This window comes from Sus scrofa, chromosome 11 (assembly GCF_054392235.1).
Source record: "Sus scrofa isolate SSC_HxYL_T2T_F1_AM1 chromosome 11, Sscrofa_HxYL_maternal_Yorkshire_Landrace_v2.0, whole genome shotgun sequence".
In the NCBI taxonomy this organism is placed as follows: Eukaryota; Metazoa; Chordata; class Mammalia; order Artiodactyla; family Suidae; genus Sus; species Sus scrofa.
In genome coordinates this window covers 5,537,549-5,564,625 of record NC_139393.1, presented here as the reverse complement: position 1 = coordinate 5,564,625, position 27,077 = coordinate 5,537,549, and the positions used below count along the sequence as shown (strand labels likewise).

The following is a 27,077-nucleotide window of genomic DNA, read 5'->3' as shown; positions in this document are numbered from 1 at the left end:
GGGGGGAGTTGCTGTGGAAGGGTGGCAGGTTTGGGCTTTGCAGGATGAAAACCGTGTGAGAGATTGGCACACACCCTGAGAACGCCCCCAGGGGCCTCTCCCCAGGAGCACCTGTCCCTTCACCAGGGCAGGGCTTTGCACGAGGAGACTGTCATATGCCTGTGGCTGGCATGTCCCCTGTTGCGCAGGACCTCCCCTCTGCGCAGGCGCAACAAACCCCTCGGCCCAAGGGCCTCTGTGCCCGGCAGACCCGAGTCTGAGTCCTGCTCCGGTCGTCAGTTCCCAGCCGAGAGATGAGAGCACGTCCCCGAGCCTCCCAGAGTCTCGCTCTGTATAAAACAGGGCAACGAGACCAAATCCAGATGCGTGTGGTCGGTCGATGACAAGACGCATGTGTGTTTGAAGAAGGAAGAAGGCCTCCCAGTGAGCTTCCGCGTGGGTGGTGATGGGCGTGTCTGCTCAGACATCATGTTCCCCTCAGGCCCGTGGTTCCCGCATCAGATCCTGGGACCCTGAGCGCTGGCTGCTGTCAACTCCATGAACGCTGAGAAAACTGGGCTTAAAGACGGTCAGTGACTTGGCCCAGGATCCCCAGCGAATGAGAGGCTAAGCCAGGCCTGGGGATCTTGCGTTTCCGTCTCAGGGCAGTCACCTCTTCAGCAAAAGACGTGGTTCCTTCCGGCCGTCATTTTTCAGAGGAGGGCTAGATGCTGCTGGGCTAAGAAGGCATTTGAATGTCTGTGCAGGTTTCAGGGCACCCACAGGTGCTTAGCCTCCTCCAGGCTGTCTGGGGGTGGGGGGGGCTGCATGGGCTCCCTGGGCTGGGGACAGCCCCTCTTCCAGTTTGTGGACACAAAGCTCCTCAAGACAGGAGACTGTGTTTCTTCTTTGTGCCTCAGCACACAGCAGTCACTCAATGAATCCTGAGTGAGGAAATGCATTCAGGGTTTCTTTAAAATAGTCCAAAGACTTCCTCTCTCACCCTGCATCTAATCGTGTCTGGCAAGCCAGGGGCCACCTCTGCTTGCAACGAGTCTTCTCTTATTTCTCACTGAATTCAGTAAAGGGTCCTAATAATCTGTTGTTCACTCACCAGATATTTGGGAGCAGCCTCCCTGTGCCAGACTACGTGCCGGATGGTGGGGGTGTGGCCCTGGAAGGGTGGCAGCGCACGGCTGTATAGGTTGTCTACTGCACAAGCCCAGGGCACACCATCCACAGCACAGCCTTTCTCTAAGGCAGGTCCCTAGTGCTCCAAGCCGAGGACAGAGGAGCAGATCGAGACCCTGAGGCCCCTCCAGGGGAGACGTTCAATTCCATCAAATCTGGTGCTTAGGAGACTTCCTTAGGTGGGGAGATGGGGCTTAAGTCCCCCCAGCATCATGACTCCTGAATCACCCAACACTGGCTTTGGGGCACCAGGATACCCCCTGGGGAGATTCCTTCCCCTTGGTTCCACAACAGGCTCTAACTTCAGCAGCAGCCACATCTTCTCAGATGGATTTCTAACCGCTGAAATGGAGGTTTCTAATGGAAATCCCTGCCGCCCTTTACTTAAAGCTGCTCTGGTGGGGACTACGCTAATTATTCAATTGCCTAATTCCATTTATCTTTCATGATCCATTATGGGCCGCTGACAGGCTGCGTCTTCCTCAGCGGATACATAACCCAGTCTAATGGACTCTGGGTGAAACCAACCACACTGACTAAGGGATTTAGCTGGTACCTAATTCCCCTAAACTATTATGTTACAAATGAACAAAGCAGACAGACACATTTGCTGCTTCAGGATAAATATTTTATGAATTGCCCCCTCGGATCCATCACGTTATTAGTACATCATCCTTTACCCCTCCCCGAGGTTTGCAGAGCCCAAGGCGCACCTGCGCTCAGGAGTTCATCTGGCTGACTTCACTGAACAGGCTGCTTTTAAAATCTGAGTGTATCCGAGGAGAAAAGAAATACTTTCGGCTCATGGAGAGGAAAGATTCTTGAAATGCTGATTTGCTATTTCAGTGGGAAAGTCATCATTTGGGGGAGACTTTGGGTTTGACAGTCATGGCCAAGGGCTCATTTTAAGTATCAGTGCCTCTTCTTTTCTTAGGCTCTCCAGCGAGACCAGGCAAGCCCTGGGGGAGTTTTGTATGGATCCAGGGAGGAGAAGCTCCCTTATCCTGAGAACAAAGCATCATAAGAAAGTCGACCCCTCTTTTTGGTCGAGCCCCCTATTTAAAAAGGTGTAGCTTATAATACAAAGGGCTATCTGTCACCAAACACACTCATGTTTCTATGGCGGCCACAAAGGCACTTCAAGCTAGAATGGCAGTACAAGGGGGATGGCTCATGGTGCCACTCGGGCCAGGACTTAGCATCTATGCCGCCCAGGCTATAAAAAGAAAGCCACTTGGAATGACGGCAATGGCCCTTCTCTTGTCCAGGACAAATATTGCACACTTTTTTCCATGTTTGTAAGCCATCACACGTACCTTATTAAAATGATCACAAGCTCTAATCACGCTACGGTCTGAGAGCCTTCATATCACATGAAAGGAGCCTGCCTTACAAAACGACGCCGAAAGGACAGAGCAACCGATTCTGTGGTCTTTCCCCATGAGTGGCAGAAAACGGACAAAGATTTGGCACTAAGAGTGAACAAGCTACATCCTAGGAGTTTTTCTGATGATAAACAGCCTTCGTGTTTTGTTCCGGAAATTATGTCAACATGTCTGCATACAGAAACAAAGTTGGTCATCACATTTCTTGGGGATTCAATGGCATCACATTGGTAGGAAATGCCACCCACTCACCTTTGATAAAACGCCCCAGAGAAGTTGAAACACGAGGGATGGTGGAAGGGAAGAGTAAGCGAGGTTCATGCATTTACACCTTCTTAGAGTCTCCCTTGAGTCTCTTTTACCTTTGCCATAAAATGAAAACATTTAAATTTCTTTAAAATTACATTTGACTTAATTACACCCAGGCCCTGATACCAGTAAAGCCCCTCGTCCTGCCTGTTCTTCTGCCACAAATAGCAACCGGGCTCATCATTTCATAAAGAGTTGTTTTCTATGGGATGTTCGCTATGTGCAGAATGTTAATAGCCGGCTGAATATGAATAGGCTCTGTGGCTCCACTTGAAATATAGAAAAATGGCCCAGACATTAAAAAAGATAAAAGGGAAAAGGGCAGTAATGAATTTAGAGGAAAATGAACATTAATGGCACTAGCATTACTCATGCTCCACATGACAAATTATTGGAAATCTGTCAAGCACACCAAATTATCTACTCGTCGGCTGCTGTGGGGCCCTCCGTGGCCATCCAAAACCAGCAAAAGCAAGACAATTTAAGCTAATTTTACTATTTATAACAATAGAACAGGCCATTAAGATAAATTAATGTCATTATCAAGTTTCTATGAAAATGACAAATACCACTATTTCGAGCAGCTTAGAGGCTGTTGTCGATAATGAAATCCGCTGCACAGGTACTAAAGAGAAACACTCCAAGTAATTATTTTCTAGTAGCCTGTTTGTTTCCTTTGCTTTCACCACAATTAGTTCTGTACACAATACGGTGGTGACTAAACAGTCAACACTGCACAGCATTAGGACTAATTGGGCCATTAGGATGCAGTTTCCAGCCTTTTCCTCCCTAAAGAGAGCTGGGCGTAAACAGACCAGGGGCGACAATGAGAGCACCGTGCTGGCAGGGATGGTCTTCCTTTAAAGGCGCTCCAAACGGGACAATAAAGCAGACAGGTGAAAAGCTCTGCAGAGAGCTGGAGATGGAGCTGGACGGTCACCAACTGGACAGCACGGTGGTGCACCCCCGCCCTCCCAGGATGCCCGCCCAAGAAGGCTTCTGCCTTCCCCGCATCCTGGGGCTGGGAGGAGGGCCCTCCAGAGGGTTCAGGGTGCCTTGTCATCTGAACCTTGGGAATTCTTCCTCCACGCCTCGGTCCGCAGGTCCTGAGCTGTCCAAAGCCACACCACGGAAAGCCCATCTCCCTGACACAGCTGTCAGGGATTGCTTCCGGGTCACCGTTTTCAGACCAAACCACTCCAAGACAGTCTATAGCTTTCCCTCAGTCAGACATCCAGGGGACAGAAGGTCCGGGACCATGGCAGTGACCGATCCTTAAGAAGACGTAATCCCGGAGTTCCTGTCGTGGCGCAGTGGTTAACGAATCCGACTAGGAACCATGACGTTGCGGGTTCGGTCCCTGCCCTTGCTCAGTGGGTTAAGGATCCGGCGTTGCCGTGAGCTGTGGTGTAGGTTACAGACGCGGCTCAGATCCCGCGTTGCTGTGGCTCTGGCGTAGGCCGGTGGCTACAGCTCCGATTGGACCCCTAGCCTGGGAACCTCCATATGCCACGGGAGCGGCCCAAGAAATAGCAAAAAAAAGAAAAAAAAAAAAAAAAAGACGTAATCCCACAAGCACCCTCGCTGGAGCCCTCATTGCTTGAGACAAGTTGTAAGCTTCGCAGCAGGCAGAGGCCTGGCCAGGCGGTGTGGACTCTCAGTTACTAAACCAGGAGGTTCCAGCAGCCCGACGGGGTGGCAGACAGGGTTCCACGGCCACGACGCTTTCTGCCAGCGGCTCTGTGAGCAGACTGCTCTGTGGATACACCTCAGACACTGCCCACTGGCCAGGCACCCCCCCACCCCCACCCCCAATCTTCCTCCTCTTCCAGCTGAGACGAGGGTGGGGTGTTCTGGAAGCCCATGGATTCTAATACGGGAGGCACGAGCACAGACCCCCCGATCTTCAAAGAACTCAGAGCATGTGAGGCGTGCATGCAACAAGAGAACTACTAAGAAGCAGCAGCAAAGAGGCCCCCCAAAGAAAGAGGAGCCGTGGGCACAGCAGGAAGCGGCCCCTCCGAAACGGCCTTACCCAAGACCTGCGATGTGCGTCAGCCTCGGAACGGGCTGCCTGCCAGGGCGCGTGAAACAGGGAAGCAGGCAGAAGGGACCTTGGAGGTGAAGTCCTCCACCGGCCAGCTGGCAAGTAGAGTCCACGTGGCACGGGCGAGAGCCGATCGCGCGTGATTCCCTTGCCCGAATCCTTCTTGCGGGACCGCTTTTGGGCTCCACACCTGCGCAGGTAGCCGGGGTGCCTGCGCATGCGTGTGCGCATGCGTGCCTGGTCCTGACGCCCTCCCCACACGCTCAACCTCAGCCTTCCTACGCTCACTGCCTTCCAGCCGCGGTCACTGGCAAACGTCTTCCGCATCAGGAACTGCAACATCCGGGCCCCTCTGAGAAAAGGCAGGACTCCAGTTGCAGGGGGCCTCTGAGACCTTGAAAGCGACGCAAGACGGCCTCAGCATCCCCTTCAGATCCACACCAGGGTCACCAGAGGTACCCTCCCATCCTTCATCCTTCCCGCTCCCCAAACCCCCACCCCAAATTGTCTTTACATCCCCCTCCACAGCCACCACCATAACCGACCAGGTGAAAGGCAGAGAGCATGTCTCAATTCCTTCTTACTTAGAACAGAGGCAGCCTTCAAGAAACCAATGCTTTTTCAAAGACTATCAAATGGGTTTCTTGCCCGCCGCGGTTTGGGAAGAGGTAAGATGCAGGCGGGCCATGGGTCTGGAAGGAGGAGTGAAGTGGGTTTCCTGTGGATGTGGTTGCCACCTGGTGTTGGCAGCTTAAGAAGAACAATTTGGAGACCGGATCCTGCTTTGATTCTGAAGTCTGGGCTGCCGTGGTTTTACTGACGGGGCAAAGGATCCTCAAAGCGGTGGGTTGTCCACGATCCCCTTCGGGATACTCGGACACACCAGCCCAGCGCACCTCCCCCCCCCCACCCCGGCTTCAAAAGTCTCCTGCTGGCTGCTGACCAGGAGGGAGCCATCCAATTTGTAAAATTATAAATAATGGTTTTCAAAGACATGATTCCTAGGCAAACTGTACATAGTTAATTACACCCGCTGTCCCAATCGTGATCATCAGCATGATAAACCCTGTCCCTCAAGAGTTCAAAGCACTCTAAATAATTAGATTAATTATTCTCAAAGTTTCCTCAAAGGGCGGGCCACTTCTTATGCCTGCTTTCAGATGACAAAGCCCAGTGATCCAAAGGCAGGAAATGGGCTGGAAGCTGCTGCTGGAGGATTGTCTGCCCACAGACGGTGATGTTTGCGGGGAGCTGTAGGGCTGGGAGGTGACACAGGAGACTGCGAGCCACCCGCGCTGGGCTGGGAGAAGGAGGCAGGTGCGTGGAGCGGCCTGGAGGGTCCTGGCCTCCCATCACTTTCTGTCTGGGTGGGGCCTCCGGGAGTGCGCATGCAGCTGAGCACGCAGGCGCCTTTTCTGTTTTAACCTTCCCGCTGCCCTGCGAGGCAGGGCTATTTACATGAGCAAACTGAGGTCCCACAAGTCAGGAAGGTGCACAAAGCCACCGCTTGGCCAGTGTGTACAGAGGCGGGAGAGCAGAACCTGGGTCGCCTGCTTTGCAAGGAGGCTGCTCCAATCCCCGTGCCAGGTAGCAGAATCCCAGTGGCCTAAGCCTCAGCTTCTGCATCCATAAAATGGGGTTGATCCTGACCCCGTCTGATTATTGTGTTGTGTTATTGATTATTGATGTTCAGATGAACTAGTTCACATTCCCCACGAGGCACAGAGCCTCGATCCCAGCTCCCACTCTCAGGCACACAGCCCTGCTTTGACCCCATCTGCTTGATTTCAGGGCTTCTGGTGCCGCCCAAGCCGATTATTGGCTGCAATAACCTCATTCTGCAAAAATCACACTGGCTTTTACAGGTCTTTACGGGAAGGAAATAGGCTAATGCACTGTTTTCCCGTGCATGTCAGTAGCCCAATCTCGCTCTAATGGGCTCAAATTGCAGTTTTAAAACCTCAACTATGAACTTAAACTCTCCTACAGACATTCCCAGGACAGGTCTCCTCACTCCGTGTGCTTCCGGTGGAAATTAAGAGGAAGAAAAACATTCGGTCCTGTCTGCCCCTGAATGGCCAGGCCCAGACACAGGCGTAAGTGTGACTTCGGTTCAGTTGTTCTGCTGAAAGGTGAACAAGACCGAAACGTCAAGAAGGCTTTCTGATTACGGTAGCTGCCAACACAGGCCTCTTGCTCGTGTTGCCCTGTGCTCTCCCCATTTCTCTGACTCATGAAATGCAGGACAGAACTTGGGGGGGGGGGGTCTGGGGCCACCACTCCGTTTGCTGCAGCCATTGACCTGCCTGCCCTTCCTGCCTGGAGACCAGCCTTCCATTCTGCTGCCTAGATCCAAGGCTTTGCTTTTTTGTTTTGGGGTTTTTTGTTTGTTTGTTTGTTTTTAGGGCGGCACTCGTGGCATATGGAGGTTCCCAGGCTAGGGGTCGAATCAGAGCTGCAGCTGCCGGCCACACCCACAGCCACGTGGCATATGAACCGTATCTACAGCCTACACCACAGGTTGCAGCAACGCCAGATCCTCAACCCACTTAGTGCGGATACTAGCTGGGCTTGTCAACCGCTGAGCCACAACGGAAACATCCCATGTCACTCTTTTTTTTTGTCTTTTTGCCTTTTCTAGAGCCACTCCTGCGGCATATGGAGGTTCCCGGGCTAGGGGTCGAATTGGAGCTACAGCTACCGGCCTACACCACAGCCACAGCAACGTGGGATCCAAGCCGGGTCTGCAACCTACACCACAGCTCACGGCAACGCCGGATCCTTAACCCACTGAGCAAGGCCAGGGATTGAACCCGAAACCTCATGGTTCCCAGTTGGATTCATTAACCACTGCGCCACGACGGGAATCCTCCCATGTCACTCTTAATCAGAGAAAGCAAACTGCCCTCCACATTTGAATTTCCAGCCAAGAACTCCTGGCACCCAACAGCCTCTGGGCCAGGCGCCCCCACCCCACCCCTAGGTATCACCCTTTGGGAGCAAATAGGTTCATACTCACTCAGTTGACCTGCCCAAGGTCATTCAGCTGGTGGGTGACTGGAAAGAGACAGTAGCCTGGTCTGTCTGGCTCCGGAAGCTGCCCTTGATCTCTCTGTGTGGCTGGATTCCTGGTCGTGGCCCCAGCTAGACTGACCTGTCCCTTCAGCAGCCAAGAGGCACAGGAGCAAAAAGTGCTGGGTGTACTGACCAGACAAGGAAAAGGGGCTGTAGTAACCTAACCTGATCACTGTGGCCACTACCGTTTTGCTTGCTTCCTGCCACTGGACCGCAGGCTCCTGAGGTCGGGAACTGCACCCGCTTTCCCCTCCCTCTTATCCCCAGCGCTAGCGCCTGGCGGGAAGAAGGTGGTCGGGTGCCGATCTGTTGAATCTACGTTAAGAGCGATGAAGATCCCCAGCTGGGCACCCGAGCACAGCCACATGCAGGGTCCCCGCTGTCTGCCTGGTATTTGAACAGGTGCAGAATGGGCCCCACGTGCAGGATGGCAACGGGTCAACGTTCACGTGGGCCGCTGCTTTTCAGAACAGACCGCCAAGCACGTGACACAGCCCCAGCTTTGGTCCCAGCTGTCTCATAGCAGAGAAGGGGGTGGGTCGGACACCCGGTTCCAGTCCAAGTGGAGGGTCCAGGGGGCATGAGCGGGGGTGATGGGCTCCTGGCGCTTCACACATTCTCTCTTCTCTTAGCAAGAATGCTCTTAGCACTGGTTTTTAAGTGTTCAGCTCCCGATAACCAGTGTCAGGGAAGGGAGTCTGGCATGCACGTCTTTTCTCCGCTCACACATAGAACGAGGCGCGCCTATCTTCCCAGGACGCATGCGCTGGGAGAGCAGGTGCAGCGGACACGCGCTCCTTCTGCTGAAGCCGCTGGGTGCCCGGACGCGGTCATGCGGCTTTCTTCACTTTGCTAAGTCCACTGCTCTTGCCTAAATTTAGCAGCGTATTAACTCCAAAGGCTAGACTCCAGCCGGCCGTACAGCAATGATGCCAGTATGGCCGGGCCCCAGAAGAGGACACTGGCCGTTGGGGGCTGTGAGAAAAAAGCAAGTGGACAGCCTCCGCCCCCTCCGGGGTCCTGGACTCTGGAGCTGGGTCTGGGTCTCCTGCTCTGTCCAGCTGGCCTGGAGCAGGGATCTCAACCCCTCCTGGCCTCCTCATCTGAGCTGTGAACACGTGATAATCCCAAATTCCATTTCGGTTCTTAAAGGAAAAAAAAATCTTTTGAGGGAGTTCTCACTGTGGCTCAGTGGGTTAAGAATCCAACTGCTGCAGCTCAGGTCGCTTTGTAGGCGTAGGTTCCATCCCTGGCCCAGAAACTTCCATATGCCGTGAGTTCGGCCATAAAAAAGAAAAAAATATATATCCATGGTTCTTTGACAACAAATATTCATTAAAAAAAAAAAATCCTTTGAGGAGTTCCTGCTGTGGCATAGGGGGTTAAGGATCCAATGTTGTCTCTGGGGTGGCCTGGGTTGATCACGCCATCCCATGAGGTGGCATGGGTTAAAGATCTGGCGTTGCAGCAGCAGGAGGGTCACAGCTGTGGTTCAGATTCAATCCCTGACCCAGCAACTTCCACATGCTGTGGATTCACCCATTAAAAAAAAAAAAAAATCCTTTAATTCTAGGAACATACAGATTCGCCTGAATTTTGCTGGATTTTTTTTTTTTTTTTTTTAAGGGCTGTGCCTGCCACATATGGAGGTTCCCAGGCAGGGGTCCAATCAGAACTACAGCCGCCGGCCTACACCACAGCCACAGCAATGCGGGATCCGAGCCACATCTGCAACCTACACCACAGCTCACAGCAACACCACATCCTTAACCCACTGATCGAGGCCAGGGATGGGATGCTAGTTGGGTTCATTAACTGCTGTGCCATGTCGGGAACTCCTCTGATTATCCTGGATTTTTGTGCTGGATTCAGAATCTATTTATCAGAACAGAACATCCGATTACCTTGGTTTACTACTCACTGAAGGCTGGGGGGGGGGGGAATCCCCACCTCAGGTACATACCAGTGTCCCTGGAACATGGTCCTTCCCTCCCTTTCAGAGGGTCCCAGACAAAGATGGGCAGGTGGGAGCCATTCATAGGCTCCTGCAGCCCCTCCGACTCCTCCACTGAACAGCCACGCAGGTTCGCAGGGCGCACGAGAGTCCCCCGTGAGTGTGGGAAACGCCCAGCGAAGCAGGAGTCTGATCCAGCTGCAAACAGGTGCTCTCCTTCCTAAGCAACAGCAGCACCTTCCCACCGTGATTCCTACAACGCCGGATCGCAAGCACTTCCTTCGCCTGGGTTTTCCAGTTGAGACTTGCTAATGGGGCATTTGTTAAACTGAGATTTTATGGGCAAGGTCATGGTTGTGATGAATTTTGACTGACTATAATTTTTCAGATCCAGAGCAGCTGGATCTTACGGTAGCTGTGGCTTCCCGATGGTGTGAAGAAAGTGCTCCCTAGCTGCCGACGAGAGAGCCACTCCCAGAGGCCCAGAAACACGGCTTCACCTCTGAGTCTAGGTTTGGCTGACAGTGCAGCTGAAGGGAAGCCACCCCGAGGGCGGACTGAGCGAAGAGAGGCGTTCATTTCTGCTCCTAGCACCCTGTCCTTTCTGGTCTTTTTAGCTGTCTGTAACCAACTACTACCAAATGATTTCTTAAAGCACGGGTGGCCTTGGAGTGTCGCATGTCCTGGGAGGCAGCTTTTCTAAAGCAGGGTCTTTTTTTTTTAGCTTTTTAGGGCCACACCCACAGAATATGGAGGTTCCCAGGCTAGAGGCGGAAGCGGAGCTATAGCCATTGGCCTACACCACAGCCACAGCTATGCTGGATCCGAGCCATGTATTCGACATACAGCACAGCTCATGGCAACACCGGATCCTTAACCAACTGATTGAGGCCAGGGATCGAACCCAAATCCTCATGGATCCTAGTCAGGTTCGTTAACCGCTGAGCCACAGTGGGAACTCCCTAAAGCACTGTCTTGATCTCACCTGGACCACAGGTCCGGCCACTTATGGTTTTCAGAGACAGGAGATAAAGCTCCCCCAGGGCTGGCTTTGGGGTTAGAAACTGGGAGAGAAAGCCCACCAAGAGGGGAGGTCCAGCCCAGGCCCCCAGCAGGGAGAGTGGTGTCCCCCCATTCAGGACAATAGGAGCAACGAAAAGCCTGAGGCCACGGTGGAGGTGGCGGGGAGGGGGACGCAGGTTCTCAGCCTGGGAGGGATGAATAATAATTCACTGGAAAGCAAACATCAGCATGGCTTCCGCTCTAATCAGGATCATGAAGCATTTTACAAATTAACCACTTTCCTCCGACACTTACCATATTGAGTGGCTCTAGGCAGACCCATCAGGGCGGACTCTGCCATCTGCATTTAGAAAATTGCCTATACATTTATTAAAGTGAAATTCACCCATTAATTAATGCTGTTCTCCCTGAAGACTCTCATTAGCGCATTGAGCTAATTACTGAAACCACAGGCCCCGGGGTTGGGCTGCGGGTTGTTGTGTTTTTGTTTTTTCCTTTTTTTCCTATTACGGTAAAATTTGCTTCCCCCTGACATTTATAGGGTTTACAAAGAGAACATGGCAGAGTCAGAAGAACCCTCGGATGCAGAATTGAATAAACTTTCAGGCCGCTTTCATGGCTGGCGGTCTTGTCCTTCTCTGCGGGAGGCACATGCAGCTGTTACTCCAGGAAGAAATGCTTCCAGTGTTAAGAGAGGCCCAAGCGTCTGGCCATCGCTGCAGGCTTCTCATAGCTCAGCTGCTGGGCCGGGATGAGTTCGGAAAGAAGTTTAGAATGGACGTGGGCTAGCATCCGTCCCCCGTCTCCTCCGATGCACTGATTTTCCCTTCTCTTCGCCACCATCCACACAGCAACTCCATGTCCTTTGCATCCAGCAGAAAGCAAAGGGATTGCAAATGAGAAGCAAGGGTCAGACAGATGCCTAACTTTCCATCGAAGGCCTCTTAAGCTGTCCTGGGGGTGAGGCACCAGGGGACTGGGTCTCCAGGCCCTACCCTAGACTTCGGGGAGACAGCGTGGTTCGGACCTGCCCAGGAGCACGCAGATGCAGGCCGTGCACCCTGTCCCTCTCGGCGTTCCCCCGGTGTTTTCAGGAAGTCCCTTACCCCTTACACAGTACAGAATCATTTAAAAATAGACTCTGCTCCTGTTAAGATGACTTTAGAGAAGTGAAAAAAGCAGAAAAGTCAGTTGTAGACATCCCATGACCGCGTTTACATAAAATTATATCAGCCTTTAGCCAAGGACGGGAGAGAAAACCAGAAACATCAAAGCCGTTGATGTGTTCAAGTGACTTTTCTCTTCCAGACTTTTACAGATTTACAAATAACATCCTTAGGCTGACATTCGCAAGTGAATTATTTACTTGGCATACTGATCCTGGCCAGTCTCGCCAGATCCACGAGGAGATGCTGGCTGGGTCAGCTGAGCAACGGCTCCCCAAGGTGTCCACAGCCTAATCCTCAGACGCTGCAGAGTTTACCTAACAGGGTGAAAGGGGTGTGCAGATGAGACAAAACTGAAGACCTGGGGATGAGGGGGACTGCCCTGGATTATCCAAGCGGCTCTAAATAGAATCAAAGGCATCCTCTGAGAGGGAGGCAGGAAGGTCAAAGAAAAATGTTTCTTCTCTCACCAACATATGCGTGGAGCCCAAAAGGAATGGGGGGTGCTTTCCACGTCACCAGTTTGGCACCTTGACAAAGACCAAAACAACTTTGCCATATCCACCTCTGTAAAATCAGTCACCTGTTCAGCATTTACACGGAAGCGATTACTAAAACCTGACATGTTCCTTTCTCATAGAATATAAGATCAGCTGCATTTGCGTGGTACTGATAAAAAACAAACGCAAACGGGAAGCCCAGAGACAGTCCCAAGTGTCAACAATAAGGACAGTAACTATGGAGAACAGTTTGGAGATACCTTAAAAATCTATACATAGAACTTCCATATGACCCCGCAATCCCACTCTTGGGCATCTATCCGGACAAAACTCTACTTAAAAGAGACACATGCACCCGCATGTTCATTGCAGCACTATTCACCATAGCCAGGACATGGAAACAACCCAAATGTCCATCAACAGATGATTGGATTCGGAAGAGGTGGTATATATACACAATGGAATACTACTCAGCCATAAAAAAGAATGACATAATGCCATTTGCAGCAACATGGATGGAACTAGAGAATCTCATCCTGAGTGAAATCAGCCAGAAAGACAAAGACAAATACCATATGATATCACTTATAACTGGAATCTAATATCCAGCACAAATGAACATCTCCTCAGAAAAGAAAATCATGGACTTGGAGAAGAGACTTGTGGCTGCCTGATGGGAGGGGGAGAGAGTGGGAGGGATCGGGAGCTTGGGCTTATCAGACACAACTTAGAATAGATTTACAAGGAGATCCTGCTGAGTAGCATTGAGAACTTTGTCCAGACACTCATGTTGCAACAGAACAAAGGGTGGAGGAAAAAATGTAATTGTAATGTATACATGTAAGGATAACCTGACCCCCTTGCTGTACAGTGGGAAAATAAAAAAATTATTTAAAAAATTAATGTAATATTTATCAAAGTTAACAAAATAAATAAATGAATAAATATTATATTTCTAAAAAAGAAAAAACAATAAGGACAGTAGTATCTACCTATTGAGAGAGAATAACGGCATGGCTGTTTATTGAGCATTTCCTATATGCAGGTTTCAGGAGGTAATTCTCTGCTGTTTTGTTTTTGTTTGTTTTTTAGGGCCACACCCCTGGCACATGGAGGTTCCCAGGCTGGGGTCAAATCAGAGCTACAGCTGCTGGCCCGCATCACAGCCACAGCAATGCTGGATCCTTAACCCGCTGCTTAACCCACTGAGAGAGGCCAGGGATCAAACCTTTGTCCTCATGGATGCTAGTCAGATTCGTTTCGGCTGTGCCACGACCTGAACTCCTAGTTCTCCGTTTTCTGCGTGTTTGCAGGAGAGACTCTAAACTATGCTGGTTCCATCATTTTAAGGATGTTCACAGAGCAAAGGGGCCTGAAAGAGGCAGAGGGACGCATGCTCCCTGAAGGAAGGGCAGCCACCCTCTGGCCCCTCCCTCTCCCTGCCTGGACCTGGGGGATGGGAGCTGATGCCGGCGGGGTGATGCTCCTGCTGGACCCCGGGCGAGGAAGTGGGTGTTTCGGGTGCAGGAGTCTCCTGCCTCCTGCCAGCCTGTGTGAGACCGTCAGCTGGAAGGCAGGTTACATCTCAGACTCTCTGCGCAGATCTTGAAAACAGGCGACTTGTGAGGACTCTACCACATCACTTCAGCGCTGTAACTGAGCACAGTAGGTGTTTCCCAGCTCCACTTTACAACTGGAGAAAACCACTGTTCAGAGAGAGGAAGCAGCTCGCCTACGGCCGCAGAGTGATTCAAGCCCGGGCCAGGATTGGAGCTCAGGACTGTTTTGTGTTGTAAAATTCATTGCTTATTTTGGAGGGGAAAGTTAAATTCCTACCTCGTGATATAGACTAAAATTTCGCATGAACTATGGAGTAAAGTGTAAACAAAGAGACATGAGAAATATATATATATATATGATATCTAAATGGATAAGAACTATTTAATGGCAACTATACTTAACAATATACACGAAAGTTAAGAGAATAGATCTTAACTGTTATTAACACACACACACACACACACACACACACACACACACACGGTAATTGCGTAAGGGGATGGAGGTGTTAACTAACCTTTTTGTGCTAATCATTTCACAATAAATATGAGTCCATTTATCACACTGTACACTTCAAACTTCTCTGTCTTTTACATTGATAACATCTCAATAAAACTGGGGAAGAATTTAAGTATAAAGTAAGATATTTAAGGAGTTCCCGTCCTGGCGCAGGGGTTAACGAATATGACTAGGAATCAAGAGCTTGTGGGTTCGATCCCTGGCCTTGCTCAGTGGGTTAAGGATCTGGCGTTGCCCTGAGCTGTGGTGTAGGTCGCAGATGCGGCTCGGATCTCGTGTTGCTGTGGCTCTGGCGTAGGCCAGCAGCTGTAGCTCTGATTAGACCCCTAGCCTGGGAATCTCCATATGCCGCAGGGGAGCGGCTCAAGAAAAGGCAAAAAGACAAAAAAAAAAAAGTAAGATATTTAAGATGAATTGTTTTTGCCAAATAAAAATTTTACTTTACTCTTTGGAAAATTAAAAAAATTATTTAAGCATACAGTAAGAAAAATGTTAAGACAAAAGTTGTGAATGCCTGTCAAAAAGCAGTTAGAAAGGAAATGGAAAATTGAGAGACTATTTGAACCAACTAGGATAGGGAGGTAATATCTTTCACATATAAAGAGCTCATAAAAAGCAACAAGAAAAATGTTCCATTAGAAAAGTAAAGGACTTACAGAATACAACAATTTCCAGAAGTAACACAAATAGCCAAGTAGCCACTTTACAGTTTTAAATAAATGGATTCATAATAGCAAAAAAAAAAAAAAAAAAAAAAAAAAAACCATCTAGAAAAAAATGTTGACTTCATCATTAAAGAAATACTATCCTCAAATGCCCTTCTTTTCCACAAGATAGCTAAGTTTTAAAAAATGAAAATATGCAATATTGGTGAATAGTCAATGAAGTAGTTATTGCCCACGCTGATGGAAACACACAGTGGTACATTCCTGAAAGACAACTGGTCAGTTTTTCCCAAAAGCCTTAAAACTGTTCCTGCTTTGTGACTTCATTGCTAATACTTCTAGGAAATTCCCCCAATAAAAAAATGAGATGCATTCCCATTTTTATTCATAAATAAAAAATTCTTTTTTCACAATTTTATTTATATATTTGTCTTTTTTTGCCTTTTAGGGTCACACCAGGGGCACATGGAGGTTCCCAGGCTAGGGGTGCAATTGGAGCTGTAGCTGCCAGCCTACACCACAGCCACAGCTATGCCAGATCCGAGCCACATCTCCAACCTACACCACAGCTCACAGCAACGCCGGATCCTTAACCCACTGAGTGAGGCCAGGGATTGAATCTGCATCCTCATGGATGCTAGTTGGGTTCTTTAACCACTGAGCCACGACGGGAACTCCTCTGTGGATTCTGAATCTCGGCTCTTTTTCTCAGGGCCCTGAGACTATTTTTTCACTCTCTGCTAGTGCTTGATGTTATAGGTAAGAATTTTGATTCTCTTTTCTCTGAGGGTAATTTTTTTGAGGGAGGGGGTTCTAATAAATTTTTCTCTTTGACCTTGGAATTGAGAGATTTCATCAGACTATATTTAGTTTAGTTTTGTTTTGTTTTGGTTGATTCCTACTTGGCACTCAATGGCCTCCTCTCCACTCAGAAGAAATTAATTATATATTTTCACTGGTTATTTTTCTTCTTTTCTTTCTTATCTCTCTTCATGAAAGTCCTAATATTTAAGTCTTGGTTACTCTGGATTCAAATTTTATTCCTTCTTATGATTGCCATTGCTTTTCCTCTAATTCACAGATGCCCTCTTCAGGTGAATTACAAATCAGGGTGTCTCTGCAGGTGGGGTTTAGGGGCTTTTTTTCCTTTTTTGAGAGAGGTGTCTATTCCCCCCCCCCAAAAAAAATGCTGTATCATATTCACAAAATAAAATGCACACTTTAAAATTTTAACTTTTAAAGCATACAGTTCAGTTGTAACAAATGTATACTTATAACCCACAGAGCCAAGCAATTGAGATGTAAAAACACCTCCAGCATCTCGAAAGTTCTTTACACCTCTTTCCCCGTGTTCACGGCCCCTCCCCAGAAACCACTGGGAAGAAGAGTAAAGCAGCCACACAACCTCTCCCCAGTGAGTCTATGTACTCTTTTTTTTCTTTGCTTTTTTAGGGCCACACATGGCATATGGAGGTTCCCAGGCTAGGGGTCCAATCAGAGCTGCAGCTGCCAGTCTACACCACAGCCACACCAACACCAGATCCAAGCCATGTCTTCAACCTACACCACAGCTCACAGCAACACCAGATCCTTAACCCACTGAGCGGGACCAGGGATCAAACCTGCATCCTCACCAACACTATATCGGATTCTTAACCCGATGAGCCACAACAGAAACTCCCTAGGCTGTGTAAACATTCATGTCTGGTTTCTTCAGCTCAACACACAGTGAGAAAGCTGTGACATCAGTGACATTGTCCTGCAGGGCCATGTCCCTCCCTTCTGCTCTGTCACCTTGTCTCTACCCCAACCTCAGGTATCGACTTCCTGTGCTATTTCTCCCAGGCTTCACTCTAAGCTGTTCATTAATTCCTCTGAAAATGTTGCCTGACGATTACTTAAGAATTAGCCAAGGGTACTTTTATAGAAGAAGTAAAATTAAAAAAAATTTTTTTGGAGTTCCCGTCGTGGCGCAGTGGTTAACGAATCCGACTAGGAACCATGAGGTTGCGGGTTCGATCCCGGCCCGTGCTCAGTGGGTTAATGATCCGGCGTTGCCGTGAGCTGTGGTGTAGGTTGCAGACGCGGCTCGGATCCCGCGTTGCTGTGGCTCTGGCGTAGGCTGGTGGCTGCAGCTCCGATTCAACCCCTAGCCTGGGAACCTCCATATGCCGCAGGAGCGGCCCAAGAAATAGCAACAACAACAACAACAAATTTTTTTCTGACTCCAGAAGCAATACAGGAGCCCACAGACTTTCTGAAAAAATATAGAAAAGAAACTAAATTCCAACTTGCCAGATATAATCTCTTTTAACGCCACGGTGATAGGGTGCAATCTTCCCCCCCCCCCAATACATGTGTGCACAAGCTCTCTGTGTGTTTTCATAGCTGAGGTTATATCTGGCTTGTGGTTCTGAACCATCGCTTTCGTTACATCAGAAACAAAGGCTCTTCAAAACCAGAAAATCCCTACCCCCCAACCCAGAGCATGAAATTAATTCAATTTAACGCCCGCTGATTGAGTATCCTGCATCTGCCCACCAAGAGCAGGGGTCGCACTGGTACAAAGAACCCACGGCTTTGGGGACAGGCTCTGGGCACCACATACAAGATCCAAGAGTGGCCCGTGTGTGCATACAAATCAGGTGACAAACTGTGAAAATGTGGCATTTAGGGGAAGTGGGCAGCAGCAGAGGAGGGCAGCCCCTGCCCCCTGCTGCCCTACCTGGCAGAGAAACAAAACACGCTCTCCCAGAAAAGAAGGCGGTGGTGGGAACCTGCCCTCCAGCCCTCTCTCTCCAGCCCAGAATAAACCCTCCGCCTGGAGGAGACGGGTGCTTGGTGCTAAGTGTCTTTTGCGATGAGCACATCTTCTGTCCAATTCATCCTTACCTCACCCATCGCCAGGGTGACATAGAGCATCTCAAGGAGCACGCAGCAGGTGGAATGCAGAACGCCCTTGAGATTCTGGGCTTTTTCATCCAGGACTAGTTAATCTTGGTTTTATTTTGTTCTTTACCAAAAAATAAAGCTTCCTGGATGTGGCTATAGTGGGTAAGAATAGATAGCAGTCAGCGGCAACAGCCTCAAAACCCCACCTCCCTCACAAAGACGCGGTGCATTCTCCATCCCTGTTGAGCTTTTCCAGCCTGCGAAATGTTTCCAAGGAGAGAGGCTAAGGGGGACGGCCCGGGAGAGATTATGGTAATGAAAAGCCGCATAAATGCTCAAAACGATTTGCATAGAAGGAACCTGACCGGCTGATACTTGAAGAGGAAGCCCCAGGGGGAAAGATGCCCCCATAACCAGGCTGCCTTTGTCAGCCCAGGATCTGAAAGAAGTGCCTCAATCTAGGGACACAAGCTCAGGGGTTCTCCCTCACTGGCCAAGACCCAGGCTTGCAAGCTCCACACCGAGTTTGCAATAGCAATCCTCCTTCTGCAGTCGGCAGGGCTGGGTGTTTGTAAGGAGGTTTGCTCTCCCCCAGGGTACAGGCTCTGTGAGGGGTGGGCATGCACATGCGCCTGGCTCCCTGCTGAGCACAGTGCTGCAGCCACTGGTGACTCTGCACAGTCACCTGGCCTTCCGCAGAGCAGGAGGAGGTCGATGGGCAAGTTGGCGAATTCTCAGGAGGACTTCCAGCTGCTGCCCCACAGGCTTGTTCCCACTAACCTCAGCATCATGGCTGAGAAGACCCCGCAGAGGAGCTGCTCAGGTGAGGAGGTGGGGGTTCAGGGTCGCAAAGAGGTCTCTGGATCACACAAGGTGCCCAGCGCCTCAGAACCCTCCCCCTCTTCCCTCTGTATGTGGAGCAGGACAATTGGGGCACCTAGAGGGGCTAGAGAGTTCTGACCCTCAGCCCCTCCAGGCTGGACTTGTGTCAAAGAAAAGGAGGGCAGCGGCACTGCAGAGCCCCTGCTGCGTGCTTGGCACTGAGCTGGTGCTTCACCCCCTTCACTCTCCCAGCAAACAGGCTGCGTTGATGCAAAGGCCCTGAGACAGAGGAGGAAGCTGACACCCAGGAAAGCGGGAGCCCCGCTCAGGGTCAGCAGAGGGATGTGAAATCCAAACTTCCACCCTGTGCTCCTTCTAGCACTCCCCCCTCCCTCCTCTCTCCCTCCATTCCCACCCTTCCCCCCCTCCCCTCCCCCTCCCTCCTTCATTAACATTTGTTATTAATAGCAGCAGTCAGCATTCCAGAAGCAAAGAGTGGGCAAAGCCCTGGGCTTGAAGTCCAGCTGCAGAAACAGGCCTCACACACACAGGAGCAGATGCCCAAGGCCAGGTGTACAGTGCCCGGTGGGGGGGGCGGGGGTGGGGATGCATGGAGCTGCCCACAAGGGTAACTGCCCTCCTGATCTGGGCGGGGCCCCGGGGCCAGGGCCCTCCAAGCAGAGACCTGCAGGGTGAGTGGCCCAGGTTGTCAAGGGTGGGGACAGCTTCCCCGGCTCAGGGCCCACCAGGCGCCCAGAGATGATGCCCCGAGAGGAGGGGAGGACAAGCCTGCAGGGAGCACAGCCCGGCCTCCCCGGTAGAGGCTGGGGCTTAGCCACTTGCAGGGATATAATCAGATTGGTATTTTTCAAAGTAAGATTCTAAACAACACAAATGTCCACCCATGGATGAATCAATACACAAAATCTGGTCTCTTCAAACAATGGAATATTTTTCAGCCTTGAAAGAGGAATACTATAGGACACATGCTACACCATGTGTCACTTTGAGTGAAATAAGCCAGTCACAAAAAGAAGAGCAGTATGTGAGTCCACTTGTATGAGATACACTGACCAGTAAATTCAGAGAGAACATACACTGGTGGTTGCCTGGGGAGGGGGATAATGGTGAGTTTGTGTTTAATGGGCACAGGATTTTCAATTGGGGAAGCAGAAAAATTCTTTCTCAAGATTGTTTTGGCTAGGAGTTCCCATTGTGGCTCAGCAGAAATGAATCTGACTAGCATCCATGAGGACGCAGGTTCGATCCCTGGCATCACTCAGTGGGTTAAGGATCTAGCGTTGCCATGAGCTGTGGTGTAGGTCACAGACGCAGCTCAGATCCCACGTTCCTGTGCCTACGGTGTAGGCCAGCAGCTGTTGCTCCAACTGGACCCCTAGCCTGGGAACTTCCATATGCCGTGGGTGCAGCCTTAAAAAAAAAAGATTGTTTTGGCATTTGGGATCTTTTGTGTTTCCATAACAAATTTTAAAATTCCTTGTTCTAGTCCTATGAAAAATACTATCAGTAATTTGATAGAGATGCACTGAATCTGTAGACTGCCTTGAGCAGTAAAGTCATTTTGACAGTATTGATTCTTCCAATCCAGGAACATGGTAATCTTTCCATCTGTTTGTGTAGTCTTGATTTCTTTCATCAGTGTCTAACAGTTTTTTTTTCAGTTGCTCCATGAATTTTATTACATTTATAATTGTACTATGATCATCACAACCAAATTTTACAGCATTTCCATTCCAAATCCCCAATGCATCCCCCCAGCCCCCATACAGTTTTTAGAGCGCAGGTCACTCACATTCTTTCTGATGTGATGGTAAATGAGGTTGTTTCCTTAATTTCATTATTCATGTATAGACATGCAACATATTTCTGTGTATTAATTTTGTATCCTACCACTTTCCCGAAGTCATTGATGAGCTCTAGTAGTTTTCTGGGGGTGTCTTTAGGATTTGCAAGCACAGGATCATGTCATCTGCAAATAGTAACAGTGTCACCTCTTCCCTTCCAGTACGGATTCCTCTTATTTCTTTTTCTTCTCCGATTGCTGTGGCTGGGACTGTAACCACAGAGGGGTTGTGTGGATGGATGCTGGCGATGGTGACACGACAATGTGAGTGCATTGATGCCACGGAGCTGTGTGTTTAAAGTGGTTAAAATGGTAAATCTGACGTTATGTGCGTTTTACCACGCACATAAAAAGAGAGCGTCCTGAGCTGCCAGGCTGAGATCAGATGGGCGGGGGGGGGGGGGATGAGAAAGGGGACAGGAGAGCCAGATTGATGCTTATCAGGAGTCTGGGCAGCGACGCTACCACGTTAATGCCCCCAAATAGAAACAGCTCCACCTACAAATGATCAGGGGAACCAGTCTTTGTTTTGTGGAGTGTCTGGCTGGTGTTCGTCCAGCAAAGGCTCTGACACACTCCTGGACACCCTCTTGTACACAGGCTGCTAGTGGCACAGACAAGCGTACTTGGCGCCTTGGCGGCACGGCGTTAGCTGCCTGCACGTCAGCTGGGCCAGTCCTGGGTCTGCCCGTGTCTGCCATCCTTGACCCATGGGGATGAAAGCAAAAGACAGTGGCCACCATCCCCAGGCAGTCCCCTGGGCGGGTCCCTCCATAGCACTTGGGCTTTGGTCATTTAAATATAAAAATGACAGGTGACGCTGCCTGTGGGCGGGACACAGCACACAGTGGGCAGATGAGACCTTTGACTCCTTCTCGCTTCACCAGGCATCTTGGGCCTCCATCCAGGAGGAAGATGTCGTCTGGGGGCATCTCTTTTCCCTCCTCCCTGCTCCCTACCTTCCAGGTCAAGGTCAGTGGGGCATCCTGTGGTTGCACCTCCCTGGATGCTTCCCCAGGGAGTGGCCCGGGCTGGCCTCCTGGCAGTGAGGCAGTTACGTAATTAGCAGGAAAGACTGATTTTTACATACACACAGAAGGCTTGTTCTCCTGGGACAATGTTCTGCCTCATAAACAGCAGGCTTCCAGGGCTCGACAATTCCTCCCAGGCCTGCATCCGCCCTTCAAACAAGCCCAGGAAGCTCCCCTGGTTCCAGAGATGGAAGAAAGGGCAGAAAAGCCCGGATCTAAAAAGTCTGCCTGGAGTTTAAAAAATGAGCAGTCTGCCTCTCTGTCCCTATGTTGGTGGCAGTTCACTGAATCCAGATGTGTGTTATTTCAGAGAGTCGCCTGCCACCTAAACCCAACTGTCTCTGCTTTTCTGAACCATTTCTTCTTTTGTTGATTTTTTATTTTTTGGTGGTGGGGGAAGCATGCTCGAAGCATGCAGAAGTTCTTGGGCCAGGGACTGAACCCATACCACAGCAGCAACCTGAGCCGCTGCAGTGACAACACTGGATCCTCAACCCCCTGCACCACAGCAGGAACTCCTTGATTAACTATTTTGAATTGAGAACTTCATATGTAATATATATGTATGAACCCAATAGTAAGCGCAGAAGATTCTTAGCCATCATCATTAACTTGATTAGTTGGTTAATTTTACTCAAACTCCACTGTTGTTGTTGTTTTTTAAATAGACTTTTTTCTTTTTCTTTTTACGGTCATAACTGCGGCATATGGAGGTTCCCAGGCTAGGGGTCAAAGCAGAGCTGCAGCTGCCAGCCTGCACCACAGCCACAGCAACACCAGACCGAGCCACATCTGCGACCCACGCTGCAGCTTACGGCAATGCCAGATCCTTAACCCACTGAGCGAGGCCAGGAACGGAAGCCACATCCTCTTGGATACGAATCAGGTTCTTAATCCACTGAGCCACAACGGAAACTCCCTTAATAGACTATTTTTTAAAGCAGCGGTAGGTTCACAGCAAAACGGAGCAGAAAGCACAGAGGATCCCTACTCCCCTGTCCCCACATGGCAGCGCCTCCCCCACTGTCAGCGCCCCCACCGAATCGGAGCATTTGTTACCGCCGATGAAACCACACAGGCCTCGTCACCACCCAGAGCCCAGAGTTCCATCAGGGTGCGCACTGGTGTTGGGCATCCAGTGGGTTTGGCGTGTGCACCGTGACGTGGGGCCACATCGTGGTGTCCCCGACTGTCATCGCTGCCACACCTGCTCTCTGCTCTCTCCAGGCCTCCCCGCTCCCCCAGCCCCTGGCAAGCCTGCCCCTTCCCCTGCCTCCAGAGGCTGCCTTTTCCAGAACGCTGTACGTTTGGAACCAACGCCTCGTTGCTTCCCTGACGGACCTTACTCGTGAAGTCAGGACCACAGTGAAAGGGCAGATCCCGGCTGGCCCCACACAGAGACGCTTACTCATCCTCCTCAAGCTTCAGTGTCCTCGCAGGGAACCAGGCAGCGTGGGGAGCCGAGTCCTGACCTGCCTGGGCAGGGCCCGTGACATCCCTCCCTGCTGTGCGTAAGCTTCTGGAACAGCCTCTGGCACATGGGGGTGCCCATGAATCCAGTGTGGAATGAATTTTGTTTTCATTATTGGGCTTAAAGGTAGGGATTTCTCCAAACATTAAAAACGCTGATTTTGAAACATAAAAACACCCTCCAAAGTCGAATTCTCAATTTCATCATGACTCCCCTTATTTTATCACAAAGACAATCTAGACTCTCCTAATATCTCTCCTTTACCAAAAAGTTTAAAAAGATACAGTGCATGACCATGCAGGATTCCTGTGATGAATTAGATGTCAGAAAGGGGAGGCGTTCCCATTGTGGCGCAGCGGAAACGAATCCGACTAGGAACCATGAGGTTGCGGGTTCAGTCCCTGGCCTTGCTCTGTGGGTTAAGGATCTGGCGTTGCCGTGACCTGTGGTGTAGGTCGCAGACGCAGCTCGGATCCTGGGTTGTTGTGGCTATGGCATAGACCCCTAGCCTGGGAACTTTCATATGCTGTGGGTGTGGCCCTAAAAAGCCAAAAAAAAAAAAAAAAAAGGGTGGGGGGGAGTAGTGTTTGCTTAGGGGCTACTGAAGCATGACCACTTTACAAGTGCTGAAAACTGGGAGGAAAAAAAAAATCACTCAGGCATGGTTACCTAAAGCCCCCTCCCCACACTGATGCTTCACAAAGTAAAGAAGCCCCAAGAAAACAATCCCTAGGACCTCAGCAAATAAACGTAACTGTGTATCTTTAAGTAGAAATAAACACTTCAAATAGGTGTGTGTTTTTGTTTAGCACCAGTTCCCACCCAAGTTTCACAAGAGTGATTCTGTTGTATCATTTAAGAAAGCAAATTAACTATGCCAGGTGTTGATGTATCATAGTGTAGTAAGCCTATCATTAATTTTTGCTGCATCACATTATTTGTAAGGTGCTTTTTTTTTTTTTTTCCTTTTTAGGCCCGCACCCATGTCATAAGGAGGTTCCCGGTCTAGGGGTCAAATCAGGGCTACAGCTCCCGGCCTACATCACAGCCACAGCAATGCGGGATCCAAGCTGCATCTGTGACCTACACCACAGCTCACGGCAACACCGGGTCTTCAACCCACTGACTGAGGCCAGGGATCGAACCCGCAGCCTCATGGTTCTTAGTCGGATTCATTAACTGCTAAGCCATGAAGGGAACTCCTGTAAGTTTTTAAATAATGCTACAATGAACACATTTCAAGCACAGTTTTTTTGCTTGTTGAACACTTTTTTTTTTTTTTGGTCTTTTTGCCTTTTCTAGGGCGGCTCCCACGGCATGTGGAGGTTCCCAGGCTAGGGGGTCTAATCGGAGCTGTAGACACTGGCCTACGCCAGAGCCACAGCAATGCCGGAATCCGAGCCGCGTCTGCAACCTACACCACAGCTCACAGCAACGCCAGATCCTCAACCCACTGAGCAAGGGCAGGGATCGAACCTTCAACCCCATGGTTCTTAGTCGGATTTGTTAACCACTGTGCCACGACGGGAACTCCTGAACACTTTTTTTTTTAGGCTATTAGAGGAGTAGGATTTCTGCTTCAAAGGCTATTTATATCTTTTTAGATTTTGATAACTATTATCTTTTCCCTTTCCTAAAAGAGGCGTATTTTCACTTCCTTAATATTAGTCTTATCCCACAACTTAGCGACTTCAAATGACCCGCCTTTCACAATTTCCTGTGGTTCTGAGGGCTGATTGGGGCTCAGCTTGGCAGTTCTCACACTGATCTCACTTGGGATCTCTTATGCGGCTGCAGTCAGAGAACAACTGGGCATGTCCTGAGAATTTGATATTAAATCTCCAGGTTTCTGGCAAATTGCTGAACAAGGCATGGGGAAGAAGACAGAAGGTTCAGGAGTGTGAGAAGGAAAGGTTGCTTTAAGATCAAGCATTTCTGGGAGTTCCCGTCATGGCTCAGTGGTTAACGAATCCAACTAGGAACCATGAGGATGCAGGTTCAATCCCTGGCCTCGATCAGTAGGTCAAGGATCCAGCGTTGCCATGAGCTGTGGTGTAGGTTGCAGATGTGGATCGGATCTGGCTTTGCTGTGGCTGTGGTGTAGGCCAGCGGCTACAGCTCCGATTCAACCCCGAGCCTGGAAACCTCCATATGCCACAGGTGTGGCCCTAAAAAGCAAAAAAGAAAAGGAAAAAAAAAATCAAGCATTTCCATCTCCATCTTCTCCCCAGCTATGGGTGAAGGATGAGGAGAAAAGTCATTATACGGACCCCAAAACTCAAGATACAATGGCCTTCAAGGGCGTGGAAGTCCTTATTTCATTTCTTCCAAGAAGCCTGCTTTAGCTAGAGATGGAGAGGCCTGCAGCTTCCCCGCACAGAGCAGTGGGAGTAGAATGTTTATGTGAAAGCTTTTGTTCGGAGTATGAAGTTAGTAATTACTACTTTCTTTTTTAAATACTACTTCGCAGAGCTAGAGTGTCACCCGTAAGGGAGGCAACCTTGAAACAGAAACCAAAATGTATAAATAGCCCCTCCGAAAGCACCACAAAGGCTGGGCTGCGACCTCCCCAGAGGAGTCAATATTTCAAGTGAGCCTCGGTGCTGCTGCAAACATAATTCTATCTTGTCACCGGCCCCAGCCCCTCGCTCCTCCCCACTGTGTCCCCCACACGCCACACCTCCTCCCCCCCAGCCTCCTCCTGCTTCCACCTCCAAACAAAAGAACAGCGGGCACATGAACCACACCAGCGCAAAGCGGATGCTCCCAAGCCCTGGCTGCCAGCTGTGAATTTCCAGAAGGAACAGGGGACTTCGCACAGGGCTGTGACTTTAGGAAATCTGCAAAGGCTTAAGAATGTCTTCCAGAGGGTTCCAAGTCACCAACTAATCAGAAAACCATCTCTCCAGACACGGGCCTGAAATTCTCCCTGTGAGCAGAATTGTAGGGAGAGAAGGGGGTGGGGACGAGTGCGGGGGAGACAGCGGTCCGATGGGGAGAGGCGGTGACAGGGACCCCGGATGAGAATGGACCTCGCTCTCAGCCTCGCCACCGCCTCCCAGGCCGAGGTTGAGCAGATTCGAGGATAAGGGTTCTGCTGGAGTGGCCGGGTCATCCGCAGCTTACGGAGACTCGATCCTGCCCAGCCTGCGGCACTCCCTGTAATGTTTCATCACCAAACTGCGAGAGCGGTAATACTGTCACCTCTCATATGCGGGAGACGGTCCAGTGACACACTAAATCCTTCATCTCACTTTGCAGAGGCGTGGGAAAGACAGAGGGTCAGCAGTCTGCCCGAGGTGACAGCGCACAAGTGCCAAGGTCAAGGTCCCAGCCCAGTTTATTTCACTTGGCCCGGCAGCTGCAGCTGTCCTCTGACTGGGAAACACTGGGGGTGAGGGCAGACCGCCCCCAGAAAGGCCAGGTGTCCCCGCTTCTGGCATGGAGATCACACGCTCCCCCTGGAGTCTGTCCTTGTCCCAGCGGACAGCAGCAGCCACCACAGCCACTTACAGAGCAAGCAGGGGTTGGAAGGGCCCACTGTCAAAAACCCACTCTGGAAGCCGCGTTCTGGAAGGGATACTGTTTCCCCTGCTGCCTTGACCCGGGGCCCAGTTGCCGGGT

The 27,077-nt window shown here is 50.2% G+C and overlaps 1 long non-coding RNA gene across 6 annotated transcripts in view; it reads right to left on the bottom strand.

Annotated features, from left to right (window-relative positions):
• The window catches only part of LOC110255797 (uncharacterized), a 440,685-nt gene that overhangs the window by 397,621 nt on the left and 15,987 nt on the right, over nt 1–27,077 (bottom strand). Inside the window, exon 1 of one of the 6 annotated variants that reach the window (XR_014819123.1) lies at nt 7,931–8,397. The exons of the other annotated variants lie outside the window; for them this stretch is intronic. This is a non-coding gene — a long non-coding RNA (uncharacterized LOC110255797). Of the gene's footprint in view, nt 1–7,930; nt 8,398–27,077 lie in introns of those variants that run through there. 6 annotated transcript variants of the gene reach the window in all.